We start from the raw sequence: 18,879 nt of genomic DNA on the forward strand, positions 1-18,879 counted from the left end.
ATTATTGTTAACCGGTTATATTGTTAAAATGTTCTAATAAGAAACACACATACCTAATACATAAAGGCAGAGGTAAACAAAAGGCGGCCTTATCGCTAAAGATCGATCTCTTCCAGACCACCTTCAGGTAGTGGAGAAATAAAACTAAATGAAATATAACAGGATCCTTCATAAAATGTCCGTTCGACGGCGTCAAGAACATTCAGTACTATAAACGTGCCTAGGTTTATGTCAGACGTAACATGTTATTTTATTACAAAGTAAATATGTTTTAGATGCATTTGACTTACCTATTAGTTAGGAGATGCTTTTCATGATAAAATATAATTATGTAGGTTCGTACTAGGAGAGAGAACGACACATTAAAATTTGTTTAGCGAATTGGTAAGACAGTAATAACATAATATGTTATTACTAAACTAATACTAATCTATGGTACGACATCGCAAACAAAGAAAGATAATCCCGAATCAAAGGTATTATTTGTAGATAATCTTATGAGATAAAAATGAGACCAATAAAGTAGTTACAAATTTAAGGTAGGTAAGTACCTATGTAATGTAGCTAACTTTATAAGTTTGGACAGGAGTACGACTCCTAAATCGATCCCACCTTACACTACAAACTATGTGATAGATAAAAATAATGAAGCAAAGATGTATCACCATTATCACCAATTAACGCCCGACAAATGTTAATTTTGGCCACAAAGGTAATTTCCAAGGTATGAGCCACACGCCTGATTACCGGTATCATACCGCCATGTGTAATGTTCTACACTTTTAAATACAAGACACATTGCAATACCTTATAAAGGACCTTTAAAAAGATGTGGAATATCAAGTTCTTTGAAGGTATGCAATAGCAGGCAGATCACGCAGATGTTTTCCTTTAATTCTCACGATAGTCTTGTAGGTAAGTACTATTACAATAAAGTACTCAAAGAACGTTAAACATTTGTATTTATTTACATACTTAATGTTAATAATTAATAAACTTTGCTCTTTTGGCAATCTAACTTTAACAACCACATAAGACTAATTTAATGTAGGTACCTAGTATTTTATGATGGACCAACTGCGTACAGTACCCCCGACCTACATACATAGGCATAGCCAGATCCTATTAACCATTTTTTATTTATAAATAAAAATATGTAGAGTGAACTGCAACATTTCATATACACTCCTTATGAATGGAATTCATTCATACTCGTATTACGAGTAAAGTGGCCATGCACTTTTTCGGCTGCAATAACATAGGCTAACCAATGTTCCTCGATAAATTTCATGGCTCCTCTACACGATGGGCCAGCGCCGGCCACTCCAAAGGACGCATATATGCGTTAGAGGGAGCAAGTGATATTGCTATCTCATTCTACCGCATGGCTGCGTCCCTTGGAGTGGCCGGCGCTGGCCCATCGTGTAGAGGAGCCATCAAACTATCCGACAAGCTTCGAGTTAGTTTATACATAAATTGATTATGAACCGGAGTTTTATTTCTTTTATTTTTCAATATAGGTAAGGTAGGTAGACATATTCAATCCTAGAAGTGGGTATGTATTAAAGTACGTTTACGTTTTGAGTTAACGTACTAATGAAGTGACCAACTTTGTAGGCTGACCACACTGCATAACGTCATCACAATAAATTGGCGGAGCATTTCCCGTGGCCATTCAGTTCACACCAAAGGTCGATGACCCCGTTGCCAATGGCCTAGAGTTGAGAAGGAACCGCGAGGTGGGCTGATGGCTCTATTATTTATGTATTACTTTCTTTGTACCATTTGTTGTTCGGTTTTGAATGATAGTAAAAAAGGCTTGAACACTGAATAATATTTGATTTCATAATTCGAAATGAAATCCGTCTGGTACTAGGTGCCTCTTGCAAAAACTACGCGTGTTTTTTTAACAAAAGTGTACTTTTTTTTAATTTTAACAAGCAGAACCGTCTGCGATCGATGCTATTAAGCTTAGAATAAATTTAAAAGTGGAAAAATTACTGTCTTTGGTGAGACTTGAACTTACGGCCTCTGGATCGATACTCCAGCGCTCTGCCATCTGAGCCACGAAGACCTCATCCATAGCCAGCAAAAGTGTAACGCTCTTACGGTAGATGTCGCTCGGGTCCCCTTGACCCATATGGTGGAAAGATTTGGTGGCTATGGATGAGGTCTTGGTGGCTCAGATGGCAGAGCGCTGGAGTATCGATCCAGAGGCCGTGAGTTCAAGTCTCACCCAAGACAGTAATTTTTCCACTTTTAAATTTATTCTAAGTGTACTTTTTGTTTTTGAATTAGTTTATGTCCAATCTGCATTTGTGTTATATGTTTTCGATTCTAAAGTATGTTAACTAAAGTCTCTCATAAATAAAGATAAACTTCAAATAGATACATACTTTATTTACAAAAAATCTTAGATGTCCGCCACTAAAGAAGGGACTTCCCCCTACTTTTTAGTCTCTATGTAGGCACGTAATTTTAGTAAGTACTGGGAAACGTTATATATATGTGGTTATGTTCACAATGGCCAAAATAACACAATTTGTTAATCACGCCTACTATATATTATTAGGAGAAATTAATTATTAGGTAGGTACCTACATAGATATTATTACAGCCAGTCCTGTGCAGTCAGATCAGATCAAGGTATAGCTAGGTCAACGACCCGCACATAATAGGATGTCAAATAAGAAGGTAATTGACTCACAAGTTATTTCGAAACGATTGCATTATACTTACTTAAAAACAATGAAACAAACAATTGATTGTATGCAATATTCAGTAAGTACATCATAATGATTTACATGAAATAATGTTAACAAACTTTACGACGGCGCAAAAGGGCGGCTACGCCATAGTATAGTTTGACATTTCTTCAAGATTTCATAAAGAGGATATCTGTTTTACAAAAAAGCCAAGGACATAATTAAATGTTTTAAAATGTGTTTTATAAGTACCGTCAACCGGGTTAAATAGGGTGAATGAGGTTTACCTGATAATTTCTTTAAAAATATCCATACGTCTAATACCTTTAAACGAGCAATTCTTGTTTATTTATTTATATATATATATATATATATATATATATATATATATATATATATTTCGGGGATCTCGAAAACGGCTCTAACGATTTCGATGAAATTTGCTATACGGGGGTTTTTGGGGGCGAAAAATCGATCTAGCTAGGTCTTATCTCTGGGAAAACGCGCATTTTCGAGTTTTTATATGTTTTCCGAGCGAAGCTCGGTCACCCAGATATTATTATATTATGCGATTGAAAATAATAATACATAGTACATAGTACAATTTGTGAAGGCATATCAAGTAAATCTCACTTCAGCAAGATTTGTCGCTATTCACCCCGGTTGATGAATTCATAAACGTCTGCTAAGTTAATCAGCTGATGATCGTCGTTTGTCCCTCTCTATATAACGACAGATAGGAACAAACGACGATCATCAACTGATTAAGTTAGCAGCCGATTATGAATGAATTATGAAACGCCATTAGTTCAAAAAGCTTCTTAGTAGGTACCTAAGACATTTTACATTCTCATATTGCCAACAATCATTTGCTTACGAACTTCAAAATAATACCAGGGCTGGATTGCATAATGAAATACAAGCTAGTACTATTAGGCCCACTTGCACCATCCCACTAACCCGGGGTCAAGCGGTTAAACCATTAACCCAGTGTCAAATTTTACTGTTAACCATGGTAACTCCAGGTTTAACTGGTTAGTGAACGGTGCAACCTGTCATTACAATAAGAATAAGCCTTTAGCTAATTAAGAGTGGGGTTAGTGGATAAATGAATCAATAAACGATACAGAGATAATATCAAGAGCAGCGGTCATTGTCACTTGTCCTCGCTTGTCATACCTAATTATAAGCAGATTGATCACTTCGCAAAATACTAGGCCGAGAAGCCAATTCTAAGTATTCTAAAGGTGACAGTCCATTTCCAACCGCAGCTGCACTACTGTTCATTTTACTATGGAAATTGACAGTAACAGCGACGCGTTCAGTACCAGTAGTGCAGCTGCGGTCAGAAATGGAATGTTACCCTAACGCACATTTTGGCATAAAAATAATATCTTATCATTTGCGCGTGCATTTCGCTAGTAGGTACTTTTGCGTAGGAATATACCTGTTTGAAACAAACATATCCCTGTTCAATCGTTGAATGTTTCTTCTAAAGTACATACATCAGCGAATTAGCGTGATGAATGCGTCGGCGCCGAAACCGTGTCACCTACGGCACGGCGCAGGCGACAGTACGATGTCCTTACGTTGCCGCCGAATTCCGGCGCGGCGGGGACGTCCACCTCGCGACCACATCGACACATTCAGCCCCCGACCGACCCGGTACCGCCGTGTACCGGATAACTCTATCTCTATACTCATAGAGCAGTGGTTCCTAACTCCTAACCTTTTCAGTCCGGTTACCCGTATGACTAACTAGGGAACCTGATTTTACCCCTCCTCCCAATGGTAATAAAATATAAAACGTGTACGTTTGTTGTATGTTGTTGTATTGTTGTTGTTGTAGGTTAGCTTATTTACCCCCGTAAAATACCAGTTTTACTCCCACGGGGGTAATTACCCCCAGGTTAGGAACCACTAGTATAGAGACATCGCAGTAGACACGGCCGTAAACGCCAAGATTGTTAGATTGCAATAATTATAATTTTATTTCATTTCGCGTCGAGATCTTTGGGCCCAAGCCCCACGGTCATGGCGTTCTCACTCTCTTGAAAGACCTAATAAAGAAAATATAACACGTTATAAGAAAGCGGAGAGCTATGAAGAGAGACATACTTTAGAAGAATGTTGCGGATTATTTCAAGAACAGAGTACTACTTTATTTTATCGCGTTGAGTGCTGGTAATCGAACTCATATTCGGTCAAGTTTCAATCAAACTGCTCCTGCAAGATGTGGAGTGTGGTCAGTATCATTATGCATGAGTTACAAACTAGTACTTGATCTGTGGTGGTGTGTGCCTTCTTTCATGCCGTGTGGTAGTGTGGTGGGCAAAGCGTGTGCAGTGTAAGCGACACTGCGACATTAGTTCGTGTAAAGAGGTCGTAGCTCGCATGAATATGCATGCTCTCTTTGTCACAGTCAACTATCTTGAACTCTTAATACATACGTTTGTCACTACAAGCGGGAAAAAAACCGAATGCAGGCCACATATTTTAAGCGCTGTTCTTTGGTATTTACTTCTTGAATGGGTACTTGAATATTGCGATTGTGACGACATCGCTGCTTGTAACAAAAATATTAACTTATTAGTAGCTATTATGATTAGCATTAAACTGCATTTTTTAAGCTGAACCAATTACAGTATATTAAGCACAGTTTTTTTATTGTGTTGTTGAGACAATCCTCCTCGTCATGTTACCTATCTATTTCGAATAGCCTAGCTAGGTTAGGGCGCCTCCGTCGAAATTTTAAACTCGCAAGTGCGCCGCGAACTAAAAAAGATTGGGAACCCCTGATTTAAGCGGAAGGTCAATTATATAGAAAAACCATTAGTCAGTGGAGTAAATCAAAATTTCTGTCAAAAATTATTAATGAAATAACTTGTTCACGACACAATCCAAGTGTGCCACGACATGTCTAAACATTAATCGAAAACCACAGAACAAGTAGAATGGCGATGCGAGCAGGGTACGTGTCGCCGCTGGTTATGAGCAAACGCTCGCATGCTAGTACTCGCCCGCGCTGACCGAAAAACGTAAACATGCCTTTTGCGCCACAATAACGTTCAGAAGTTCAGATTAAGAAGCCAGACATCAAATCTGTCTAAAGGAGGCGTATCATTCACCAGGCACACAAGTTTTTACTACCGTTGCGCGAGAAATGTGGAAATGTGGAGAGGAACGAGCGGCGACACCGGTTCCGATACTAACTGCGCGCGATAGCCATTCTAACATCTTTAATATGTTCTGTGTCGAAAACCTTACACGTGATCAAATAAAAATATAGCCCTCAGAATAAATTAAGACTTGGCGAATAAAAAGCAGGTGCAAACCTTTTAATTTAGTAACTTTCAATCATTAGTAATCTGCGATCGAATGTTGGAAGCCATTTTTTTTTCCAATCAGTGCACCTGCCATGTAACTGATGATACCATTTGCAAGCATCGCTGACGCTGATACGGTACAACGCACAGTGCATATTAGGTGAACTTACAGTGACAATAGTTATTTGTTTTACAAGGGGGCCAAGTTGTTGTTTATCTCCTCGTGCTGATACGAGTATTAATATGTACCCGAGCAAGCAAAAGATTCCAAAGTAGAAAAGTGTTATCTTCATTGGTAATCTTGAGTTGCGAAGGTTAACAAACTTTGAAGTGAAGCATAAAAAATATCCAATCCCAATGAGGATTAGGAGGAGGAGGATTCTCCAATTGAGGGGGGACTTAAATCTTCTCGGGGCAGAGGTGTAGGGTTGGAGCCGGTCTACCTAGCTTTATTTGACGTTCATAAGCGCATTGTAATTATGCCTACTTGAATAAACTATCTTTTATCTTATCTTATCTTATCACCACACCAACCCAAGGAAAATACTAACTTCAAAACATTACAAATAAAACTTCAAATGAACGTTATGAAATATTTATCTTTCAAAATAATAACTTTCTACCGGCCAACATGAGGAAAAAGCTCAAAATTTGCATCAGATTACTTTGCCACTCTTGTCAGTGCAACTTTCTTATCAGTTTTTGAAGTACAAAGAGAGCCTTTACGAGCTTACATTAAGTATTGTAAGTATAAAAACCCACCAGCAACAACAACGGTTGCACTCCGGGAGTGCCGATAGAAGTGAAAACTCACCTCACTATGTTACCGACGCCCGGTAACACGATATGACGATACATACGTTTAGCGGAAGTATTCTATTTATTTATTATATATTTATATTATTATCATTCTCAAATAAGATCACACTTTTTCATTGACATGTTTATTTACATACTGCCATGACAACGTCAAATTATTTGAACATCTATAGGTAAAGAGTCTTGAAAAGGAGCCCGCAACATAAATGTCAAATAACATTGAGTTTTTCTTTATTGATTTAAGTATGCAAATTTTCAGCTTCATTGGAAGTTGGGAAGTGGGTCAAATTTAACTTACAAGATTTGACCCTTACAAACATATATACGATACAAAAGGTACATACAGTGGCGTAACTAGGGGGGGGCTGGGGGGGGCACGTGCCCCGGGCGCCGTCCAAGGGGGGGCGCCAAAATGAGCAAAAGACCTCCCATAGAAAATGGACCAGCCAAAATGTTGGAAAGTCAAATTTTTTTTTCGCGACTTAGGGGTTGGTCTCATAGTAAAAATTGCTCAGTATAATCCCAAAACCTCCCTGGCAACGGAAATGCAGTTATTTTTTAGCCACCCTTATACAGGGTGGTCCAAACCTTGACGTCCAAAACATTTTTTTTTAATCCTCGGTCGTTGGTTATCAGAATATACCGCATGTATGTTAGCCGATTTTTCGTACCTAGTTTTCGAGTTTAACTTTTAACTTTTGTTAAGAAATTCCGGGGTGAAGCTTTGCGTTGCTTTTATGCCTTCTAATAATTGTTCGTGGTATTTGCACTGATAACATGAAATAGCGATGGGGAAGTGACCCCATAAAATAATAGTAGAAATAACAAAAGAGGATTTTTGTAATGAATTACTAATTTGGAAGCTTTCCACCTCAGTTCCTTTGACCGGCTACTCTGACAAATGATGACTATTAAGTATCACTTTTTTGATCTTTTAAAAAAACGTAGGGTCTAGCAGTTTCTAAAATAACCAAAGGTCCTTGAAATCGCTTGTATTTTTTATTTATTTATGTAAGGGCAACATCTAAGCTTGACATGCTTGAACGTAAAAGTTTGTCTTTTTTTTTCCAACTCAGCCAAGTGAGGATGCTGATTTTTTTAGCAACTGCGCCGTTTGTGAAGGATTATGTTACTAAAAGAAATATTCAAAAAAGTTCAATTTAATGTAATAAATGCGTTAACCTGTCGAATCCCACGATATGACGTCACTATAAGCGTTCTGGCTCATATATGAGCCGTGGGAGCTGACAGATTAATCTTGTTTATCAGTAAGGAGTACTTGCATACCGATATCGTAAAAAAAAATTCAATAGTTTTTTTAATAAATAATTGCTTCAACCCGGAAATTCTCAACAAAAGTTAAAAGTAATAAAAATAAAAATCATAATTCGAAAACTACAAAAAGTCGGGTAACATACATATTCTGATAGCCCACAGCGTGAGGAATCTAAAAAAAATTTTTGGACGGCTAGGTTTGGACCAACCTGTATAACACATGCCGTGCCAACATCGCTCGTTCTGTGATACTAGAATGCCGTGAAAAACCTGTGTCCAGGTATTGAGAGCATTCTATCCAGAGTTTCGGTGTGGGATCCAATTCAGATTTAGTCCAATTCAATCCCACCCAGGCTCAATTTTGCGCGTTTACCGCTAAGAAAACCTCATTTTTCAAGGCACAACCCTTCCCATGTCAGGGAGTATTGGGAGCCTCGGTGTTGACATCTCCATCAGTGATGTCCAATAATTTCGTAGCCACCTTGCTGGGTAGGCTGCGCTCGTATCCAACAAACTCGGTGTGCTCAATAAAGGGAGGCGATACTTTACTCTGGGGCAGACAGATCCATAGGCGTACCCACGGTGGGGCAAGGTGGGGCAGTTGTCCGACCCTGGTCTCTGACCATAAGCTAAGAATCTCTGTTTCAACCGTACCCTGTTACAACGTCCCCAGCCTCTCCTACTTCTGCCCCACCCCTTAAAAAATGCTGCGTACGACCATGGACAGATCCCATATAATGAGTACTGCTGTCACCTTGGGCAGGAGCACCTAGATGCCACCTTAGTCCCTTCAAATCAGTCCAAAGGCGCGCTATGAATAGTCTACGATCCCAAACTTACAAGCGATATTGAATCTTCAAGTCTAACGAGATCTCCAAAAAAGAAGTGTATAAGTTTTAAAATGGTCGGCAACGCGCATGTAACGCCCCTGGAGTGTAGACGTCCATAGGATGCGGTGACCGCTTACCATCAGGTGAGTCGTAAGCTTGTTAGCCACCGATGGACTAAAAAAACACTTCTTTGTCTAAATCAAAAGTAAACTTTAATAAGTAAAAAGTAACCCTTTCGTTAGTTCATTTCGTTTGGAGGGGGGAGGGGGGGGGGGGCGCAAATTTGCTGCCTGCCCCGGGCGCCATATCCTCTAGCTACGCCACTGGGTACATAGTTCAGTACAATTATTTAATCTCTGTTTTAATCAAGTTTGATTAATTAGTTAGGTACATTGCAAGGTAATAATAGGTATACGCTTGTAAAATATAGACTGGAAAAGTAATTGTATTATGTAGTTCTATTTAAGATTCAAAATTTTCATAGAGTCAGACCGAGAAGTCTGCAGCGATTTTGATAGCCCACGCAGTGCAAGTGTCATTTTAAACGTCAAACTTCTATAAATTTCTGACGTGTAAATAACACTTGCACTGCGTGGGCTATCAAAATCGCTGCAGACTTTTCTTGGTCTAACTCTATGCTATCTGAACGTACTTATGTCATTTTCACTACCTACCTGTGTGTTGTGTGTAGGGGTAAATTTGTTATCGTTTAATAAATGGTTTAAATATGTTTAGTTCATAGTTAGTTTTAATATTTTTTGTATTAGTTATTAGCGTTGTTGAATATTATTATGTAATATTGTAGGTAAATGTTTAGTTTGGTATAGGTAGGTATATTTATATTATTTGTATGTAAGTAAGTCTACCTTAACTTCTGATGTTGAAATCTGATGACTCTTTAAAACATGACTAAAAAATGTGTTTTGATTCTTGCAATCACTTTGGTAACATGTCACGATGCTTCGACGCTCGAGTTTGAATCTTAACAAAGAAACTGTACGATATTTTTCGTGTTTTGAAAGACATCAACTTGCCTTAGATAAGTCGTGCCGCGCGCGGAGACTACAACTTGGGAAGAAAAAGCTGGCTATCAATTGACCGCAAAGTCGTGCCCACGAATTGCTTTTATCGCTTGAAATGTTCAACTCCATATCAAATTAACCAATGGTAAAATGTCAGTTGGGGTTACCGTAGGGCGGTCCACACCACAATCGCCTCCATCATCGGCTTCAAACTAGAACAATGTGTTTTTACAATATTTAAACATACATAGTAATGTGGTCGGGTATAATATTTTCACTAAAAAGTTAATAGAGGAGAACAGTCTAGAACACAATCTTTTTAAAACTCCTACATAATACACAACTCGATTGTACACAGAATGTCTAAATAATGTCATTTAGCTATAGTGCGTCTCGCTTGCGCCAATATACAGGATGTTTGGTCCACTGTTTGCCAAATTAAAACGACAGGTACCTAGGTTGAATCATTTGCTATCTTCTCATGCCTAGAAAAAAAAATTGCCCACAGTTTTTCTCACTACTACGCACGTAACAATTTGAAATTTTTAGAAAAACTGGCGTAGAGCTAGAAAAAATAAGTTCGCAACTTTTTTTTTCTAATAGGCATGAGAAGGTAAATTATTCAACCTATCTGCCATTTTAATTTGGCAAACGATGTACCAAACACCCTGTGTTACAGTACGATATCATTCTGATGTCCGTGTACGTTTGGATTGGCCTGATATTCCCTATTGATCTAGTTATTAAAGCTTCATCCATGCGCTCACAGAGCAGTCCTAACTGTGATCACTCAAATTATATACGTACCTACCTATGCTGTTCTTAGAATTACACCAATTACACCTCCGTCATCTTACGCGTCCATCTTAAACAAATACGTAATTGGGATAACGACGCCGCGTGCGCAAGCCTGATCATGAGCACTGTCATTATTCCGTCCACCGAGATTGCAAACAACAATCAATTTCAGCAAATGTATATATTTTGCTGCTGCCCTCCCGGGAACAGAATATCAATTTACATTTTAGTACGTAACGATATTTATTTACCCTGAAACCCGGGGCCCTAAGATAGTCGCGCTTTTCTCGTCTGTCATCGTGGCTGCCATGTTCCAACAAGTGTCAGTTACCAGGGCAAGAGTGACAGATGACACGAGACTATAAAAGCGCAACCATCATTTCCTTACTGGATGCTGAATGATAATGATAAATATGAAAATAAATAGTACACTTCCAAACGTGGGTGTAGTCCTATCACTTTGCTACCTGTTCTCCTGAACTGTGTATGTTTTTTTTTCTTAGCCTGTCAGAGTATCACAATGCTACGCAAAAGCCTCTCTCCCTTATGAAAGATTTAATTATATGAAAATAGTACTTATGGAATCTGAGTTCCGAAGAATAGAAGAAACATTTTTATAGGTACTAGGAAGTAATAAGTATTAGTCACAACTTAAAGAATAACTTTGACAAAGTAAGAACCACACTTGCATAATCATACCATGTAGTAGATTGGTAAGCATTAGGAACGGTTCCAAATTTATAGGAAATTTCGTAATATTCGCCTCCACCGCGGTCTGTCTCGGTCAGGGCCAAGCGCAAGAGCATGGTGAGGGGGAGGGGCGAGGGAGCGGGGCGGGGCGGGGGCGCCTGCGCACACCGGAACGCTAGATCGTGCTGCACCGCGAAGCGCGACCGCCAAAGTCGCGTCTCTTGTATTGCAACATTGCCCGGCTTTGAACTATACAGCTACTTTATTGTACAGATTGTACTGTATAAGCGGTTTGACATCACAGGATTTTTGAACTTGTTCATATCATACATTATAACTGTAATTTTTCCGATTTCGAATGATCAGAAATTATTTTTAAGTACCTATTCTAGTAATTATTCTACGGTATATAGGTATAAGAGTAAATACATATAAATATAAGTACCAAAATGCCCAAACAGTGTCTATGAATGACTCGTCATACTTTTCTAATTTTCTTCACCTCTTCTGACAGAGGAAACGGTTTATGCTTTTGAATTAGAAGTAGGTACGTTGAAGAAGATGGGGAAAGGACTTAGTATTGTGGCGAATAACGAATCTATGGACGTCGTTTGGCTAATATTATAATGATGTTGTGATTTCTTACGTCATCAAAAATAAATGATCGAGATGGAAAGTCGTGCTAAATTGTAGGTACCAGCAAAGGGAGATCGCAGTGCGTGAAAAATATGAATAGTCTGAGTCATTGCCTTACTTACAGAGGTACTTTTGCCTCTATTTTAGTGCTAAACGGAGATAAAACAGTATTAGCAGTAAAAGTCCTCCGCGCACGTAATCGCCGGTAACGTTAGCGTAACGTTATGCACTGATGTAAGCGACGCCCGCGCCGACTCGCGGCGACGCCGTCACCGCTACGGTCAGGGTTGCCAGATGGTCGGGATTTGGCGGGATTCTCCCGATTTTTAGCATGTGTTCCCGATTCCCGACAAAGTGAAAATTGTCCCTAAAAACAGCTTCACGTTATAAAACAATAATTTCAAGTTCCGAACTGTAGTCGAGCGAGCGAGGGAGGGGACGCGCGTGGCGAGTTTGGGCAGAGCAGCTGACGTAGTGCCAATAATGTAATGTAAAATATCGTTGTTTTTAATACAATTACTTTAATTTGAATTTTTTTTTCCGACTTAAGTCCCAAAATCCCGAAAAATTGATATTTTTTCCCGATAATAGCGCCTTTCGATCTGGCAACCCTAGCTACGGTACGCGCCGCCGCCGCGCCGGTCTCGGTACCACTTTTATGGACAGAGACGTAATACTACATTGCAATAGCTGGTGTAAGTATTGTTGAATACACCAGCTATTCCATTACATATTGTATGTTTGTATCTGATTACGTACTGTACCAAAAAGCTCTAGTAAACTTTAAGCTCGTTCTATGCTAAGGCAATATTTAAGAAACTTAAAGTAAAATATAATAAATATTATCACTTCCGTAGCTTTAGGGCATTAGGGCATACGAGGAATTCCATTGGTTGAACTGCTCATAATGCATTGACTGCAAAATAAAAAATGCTTAACTTTATTGTTTCCCATGAACATGTTAAAAGGTAGTATAGAAGGACAATGTGCCAATAATAAAAATAATGCTAAAGGGTTGCTTGGGTCACACATAAAATAAAGGTAAGTACTTAATCCTTGGAAACATAAATCAGGCCTTTATGTATGGGTATACCAGTTTAATACCATCCGGACAGATTGATTTGATTAGCAGTCTTAACTCAATGGCGTTATAAATTTTTAATTAATTATAAACATGCCGGAATATCAGTCAGATGAGGCAAGAAAAGTAATTTCCATAAGTCAAACAGCGAACGGGGGTCGTCGCTCTTGGCCGCACCGGACCTGTGGGACCGGATCCGAGGAAACTTTTTATGTGACCAGCGACCGCGCGGCTACATGTTTACCCAAGACCACGGCGTTGATGCGGCCCGTAATATATATGCATGTTTATGTCATAATACCTACCTACCTATACTTAGATATCCCGTCTGACTGAGAAACCTGAAATTAATAAGGACGACCGAAAACGCATGCGGTCATTTTGTTATTTTACTGTCAGTGGTTATGTATTTAACGAGGTCGGGATTGTACATATGTATATAGGCTTTGCCATTTTTGGACACCTTGCACAGTGAGCGCAAGTTGTGCAGACAAATCAAGATAATAAAATAATGATTTCAGTTCGGAGAGCAGTTAAAATAAGTGACATTAAGGAAATCTGCAGAAACTTTATAAGCGCATTTGCCGTAATTAGCTTTATTATTTTTATACAATTTTATCAGGTTTATTATCTCTGTATGTGAATGTTGATGAAGGCTTGAAAAACTGACTTCAAAAACTAGGGGCCCGATTCGGATTTTGTAATAGACGTCTATTAGATATCTTTTAGACATCGCCAAGATACGATAACGATATGTAACCTGTCAAATTTGACATTTCCGAGATTCTGGAGATACTCTTGAACTATTTCCACAGGATATTACTTAGAGATCTAATTCACATCTAATAGATATCTAACACGATCTATCGTAAAAGTGACATTGGTTGCCCGAATTGCACTGCAAAAGATTTTTTTTTTCGCGATTTCGCGGTTGGTGCCATAGTAAAAGTTGTTTAGTGTGACCTACACATTAACGGGTTTGAGTAAATGTTTTTCGTTAGTTTACATACTGTATACCTATGTATGATCAATCACTGCTTCTCAGACATTTTATAATAGGTACTTTCTTAAAGACTGACTAGATTGAAAACTACGATACGATATACGATACATCAAGTGTTGCCTCAGCTATATTAGTAAAATACAGTTACGTAAGAATCCGCCGAAGCAGAATAGGCGAACATAATAATAAGAGATTAATTGCTTATCAATTTACGAATATAAAAATAAATATCTTAAACTAAGTAATGTGCAAATTATTTAATGTAAATAGATGCGTTCCTTACTCGGAATTGCGGATGTCGCCAAGTCTCTCTTATTCAAGTGTTTCGTCAATTATCACCTCAAAGTAGACATAATTGTAATGTTTACTTGTCACGGCATCGGCAGCAGGTACAGGTTAGCCAATTCGAGTGTTTCTTTTTTACGTCGGACTGATGAAAAATCAAAGTTGTTGCTGGTCTTTAATAGCAACGGAAAATAATAATTTAATGCATAAATAGGAAGGCTTTAAGTATAAGGCAAGGGCACCTAAAACGCTAAATTTGATTAATAGTCTAAAAACAACACATGTCTACGTGTTTATAGTATTTTATGCAACCGTTGTCAGGTCAAAAAATAAAAAGCGGCCAAGTGCGAGTCGGACTCGCCCATGAAGGGTTCCGTATTTAGGCGATTTATGACGTATAAAAAAAAACTACTTACTAGATCTCGTTCAAACCAATTTTCGGTGGAAGTTTACATGGTAATGTACATCATATATTTTTTTTAGTATTATCATTCTCTTATTTTAGAAGTTACAGGGGGGGGGACACACATTTTACCACTTTGGAAGTGTCTCTCGCGCAAACTATTCAGTTTAGAAAAAAATGATATTAGAAACCTCAATATCATTTTTGAAGACCTATCCATGATAACCCACACGTATGGGTTTGATGAAAAAAAAATTTTTGAGTTTCAGTTCGAAGTATGGGGAACCCCAAAAATTTATTGTTTTTTTTTTCTATTTTTGTGTGAAAATCTTAATGCGGTTCACAGAATACATCTACTTACCAAGTTTCAACAGTATAGTTCTTATAGTTTCGGAGAAAAGTGGCTGTGACATACGGACGGACAGACAGACGGACAGACGGACAGACGGACAGACGGACAGACGGACAGACGGACAGACGGACAGACGGACAGACGGACAGACGGACAGACGGACAGACGGACAGACGGACAGACAGACAGACAGACAGACATGACGAATCTATAAGGGTTCCGTTTTTTGCCATTTGGCTACGGAACCCTAAAAAGGCGAGTGGCGTGAGTAACAATTTGAGGCGAAGCCGAAAATTGTTAATAAAGACGCCACGAGTATTTTTTGACTCAGTTAAACAACGTTGCATAGAATACTTTTTCTACGACCAAGCACTTACTTTGAAATAAAATTCTAAATTTAACAAATATTTTTAATTCAAGAAGTAGCAAAAATGGAGGGTACGGGCGGGAAAAGAATGAATGAATGAATAAAAAAAAAACATGTCTATGGTTCACTTATTTGTCAGAGATGACATTTAAAATAAGGTTGGCAACACTGTATTTCATTCAATATTTTTAAAGTGGTCATTACACGAAGTATCGTAAAATGGCCAAAAAGATACTGCGTGTATGCACAAATTCTTTTTTGGGGCATAGACTAAAGACTTGTCTTGACAACTATAAGGTAGGGTTTTAAAGGTGTGTGCACGACCCTTTAAATGACAAATAAAAGTACGGGAATAGAAAAAAATTATAATCTTATGGCATGTGATGTAACTTTAGCAGTTAGCGAGCTACACGAGAGTACCGAAGGCAAGAAAAAACATTTGACTCTTTCTAACACAACTTCGTTAAGAAGTGGTTCCCGATTTATGATTCTGAAATCACTAGGTAACAAACAACTATTCATACTTAAGTGCTTGTTGCTAGGCCTACATTAATAAAGTATATTTTGAGTTGAGTTGAGTTAATATATACTTACCTACGATGATATTAATCTCCATTAGGAAATACATTTAGTAGGTACATTTACCAACCTAGACCTCACTTGTGTAGGTATGTCATGAATGTGAAATACTTATTAGATTAGAGACATGACCTTTAACATGAAATTAACTCAATACAATCACAACATACAAATGTCCTACCTACCTAATACATATTTACCAAAACCGGATAAGTTATTTTTTTTTTTAACTAAGACCTCGATTTCCTATACAATGCATTTTATCAGTAAATCGCCGAAATTACCAGACTCCCTTTCGATTATAATTTCACTCGCTAAACTCCGTAAATCCCGCTATATGACCCGTACGCATTAGGGCAGTGTGTGTTGATGCGATGTATACTGTACGTAGCTATAGTTGGGTATGTTCGCAGTCTGCAGTGCTGCTAGCAGTGGCTCAAATCGTATACGGCATTCCTTCGCTGCCCCGAGCGAGTGGGCCGATGATGACATCGTGCCGTCCCGCTCCGCACGAAATCCTTTCCTTTCTACCTGTTGCGCTGTTACAAAAACCCGGTCCTTAGGGCCGCTACCTTACGTGAATTGAATAGGGATTGCGGGAGGCTACGGCTCGGCCCATATAAAGATAGGGCAAGGGATATTATGTAGACGCATACATGGAGAGGCGAAGCTCACGAACGTTTACCGTGGGGATGTGGCCGGCAAAAACTAACGTATTTGTTCGATTGCATAATAGAAGCTGGATTGGGGAGCGTTATAATTAAGAATGTGATTGGTTTTTGTTCACACATTGAACATGCATTGAACATTTCCAAGTGATGTGTGCATACAAGCTCAAAATTTTCCGTTATAGTTTTAACATAAGTACATTGAATAAGTAACATAACCTGAATAAGTACATTGTGCTAAACTTTGTTCCATTATAAGGACATTATACTTAGAAAGTGTTTCCATGAAAACGCAATGAGCCATTACGATTTAAGTGTAAAAAATGAATTCATTCCATCAGAATACTGGAGGTTCGTGGAAGTTTGGAATTGGATTCGTTACATTCCAAGTTCTAAATTCAAATGACGCAAAGCTCGCCGCGACGTGGCTGACATTCGCCTCGCGGGCCGTGATCTTGGCAATGGCTGGGCTGCGCGCGCGCCGGCATCGCGGTCGCTGTACCCGGCCCCCGCGCCCGCGCCGCTCCGCACCGCAGCCTTTTGACAACCGGTATATACGTGGTAGAGCTGCTTGAGAATTTTCTGATGTTTAATTCACGTAACAACGTTCCCGCAAGCTTGTAATTGAAATGCTTGCTGGCTTGAGTTAATTTATTTGTTAATTAGTAGATAAATCGTTTTAGTGGCATCGCCTAATCAATCATTTTTCAATAACATAATCGATCTGCCGTATTATTTATAAGCCACGTCGTGATATTTATGGGTAAATCTTAAGCATATCAAAGAATGGCGGCGTTTCATGATATGCCAAGGGAATTTCATGATCTAGCGGATTTTACGATCGGCCGCCAACATAGTTAAAGCAACATCACATGTCCTCGATGCTCCCTGCGGGTGATAATGTGCATACGACAGCACCTAATTGACGTGACGCGCAGTATATTCAACTTATGTGGCTCATGTGGCTGTAGATTATTTACTTGCATTTTAAATAAAAGGACTTTTTTATTATATCTGCTTTAACTACATAGCCAGTGCGCCGAGTAAAATTTTCCAATTGAAGAAAATCAAAATGTACATCATTAGATCGTTACCTAGAAATAATTAAAATAAAATAAAACATAGGGATTTTTTTTTACTTTAACCTTACAAATAAATTCTGCTTTGTTGGTGTTGGTAGTAGAAAGATCTGCAATTAATGCAGAACACAAACATGACAAAATATTATCTGGTTCTACTCGTAACTAAAACCCGCATTCGAAATTCTCACTTCCCAACATAATCTCCATTGAATCTCAGTGGAAGTATGTAGTAGCTAGTATACTGGGCCCATAACCTAATTATTTTAGGGCGTAAAAGAAAACTATGGTAGAACATTTAACTAAAATACCTATTACTATACTGTTTGCAAACCTGAAGGAAGTGTGACAAAATCAATACCGGAAATAGCTGTTCTATTATTGAAACCTTTGATTCCATGTCATTGATGCGGCTATAACTACATTACATACTTAAACAATACGTTTGCCTTTACGAAACACATTTCAAACAATTTTGTCATCACTTGCAGACTGCAGTGCATCTCTCTCGCACTAATATTTAATATGTACTTACGCTATGAATGTCATAAAACCTCACCTTTGTTCTACAAGAAGAAAATGCTGCCATATCAATGTAATATTTTATATCATACTTAAATATGTACCAAGAAAACGTGTTACAAGTCCAAGTGTATTTTAAATATGTACTATCAGCAGGCACTTTAAAGCCCTTAACATTGTTAGCGCTGATAGTGCACCCGTATATTTAAATATCAAATTATCTACCTACCCATAAAACAAAACGAGGACTTCCCGATCGATTTGTATTAACATTTCCATTAGTTACCTACGTACAGTAGGTACTACGGTTTATAATTTTATATTGTAGGTTTTAATAATTTTCTGTACTTTGAGATACTTTGAAATTGCGTAATTTTTGAGAATGTTATGCAACACACACAATACTAGATTGGGATCCGAACGGGTTCCCGAACCCAAC

The 18,879-nt window shown here is 38.4% G+C and overlaps 1 long non-coding RNA gene across 1 annotated transcript in view; it reads right to left on the reverse strand.

Moving 5' to 3' along the window:
• The window catches only part of LOC134662344 (uncharacterized), a 29,401-nt gene extending 14,248 nt beyond the window's left edge, over nucleotides 1-15,153 (reverse strand). Inside the window, exon 1 of the long non-coding RNA XR_010098065.1 lies at nucleotides 14,983-15,153. This is a non-coding gene — a long non-coding RNA (uncharacterized LOC134662344). The remainder of the gene's footprint in view (nucleotides 1-14,982) is intronic.
• Nucleotides 15,154-18,879: the final 3,726 nt, after the last annotated feature.

Source organism: Cydia amplana, chromosome 3 (genome assembly GCF_948474715.1).
Source record: "Cydia amplana chromosome 3, ilCydAmpl1.1, whole genome shotgun sequence".
Taxonomy (NCBI): Eukaryota; Metazoa; Arthropoda; class Insecta; order Lepidoptera; family Tortricidae; genus Cydia; species Cydia amplana.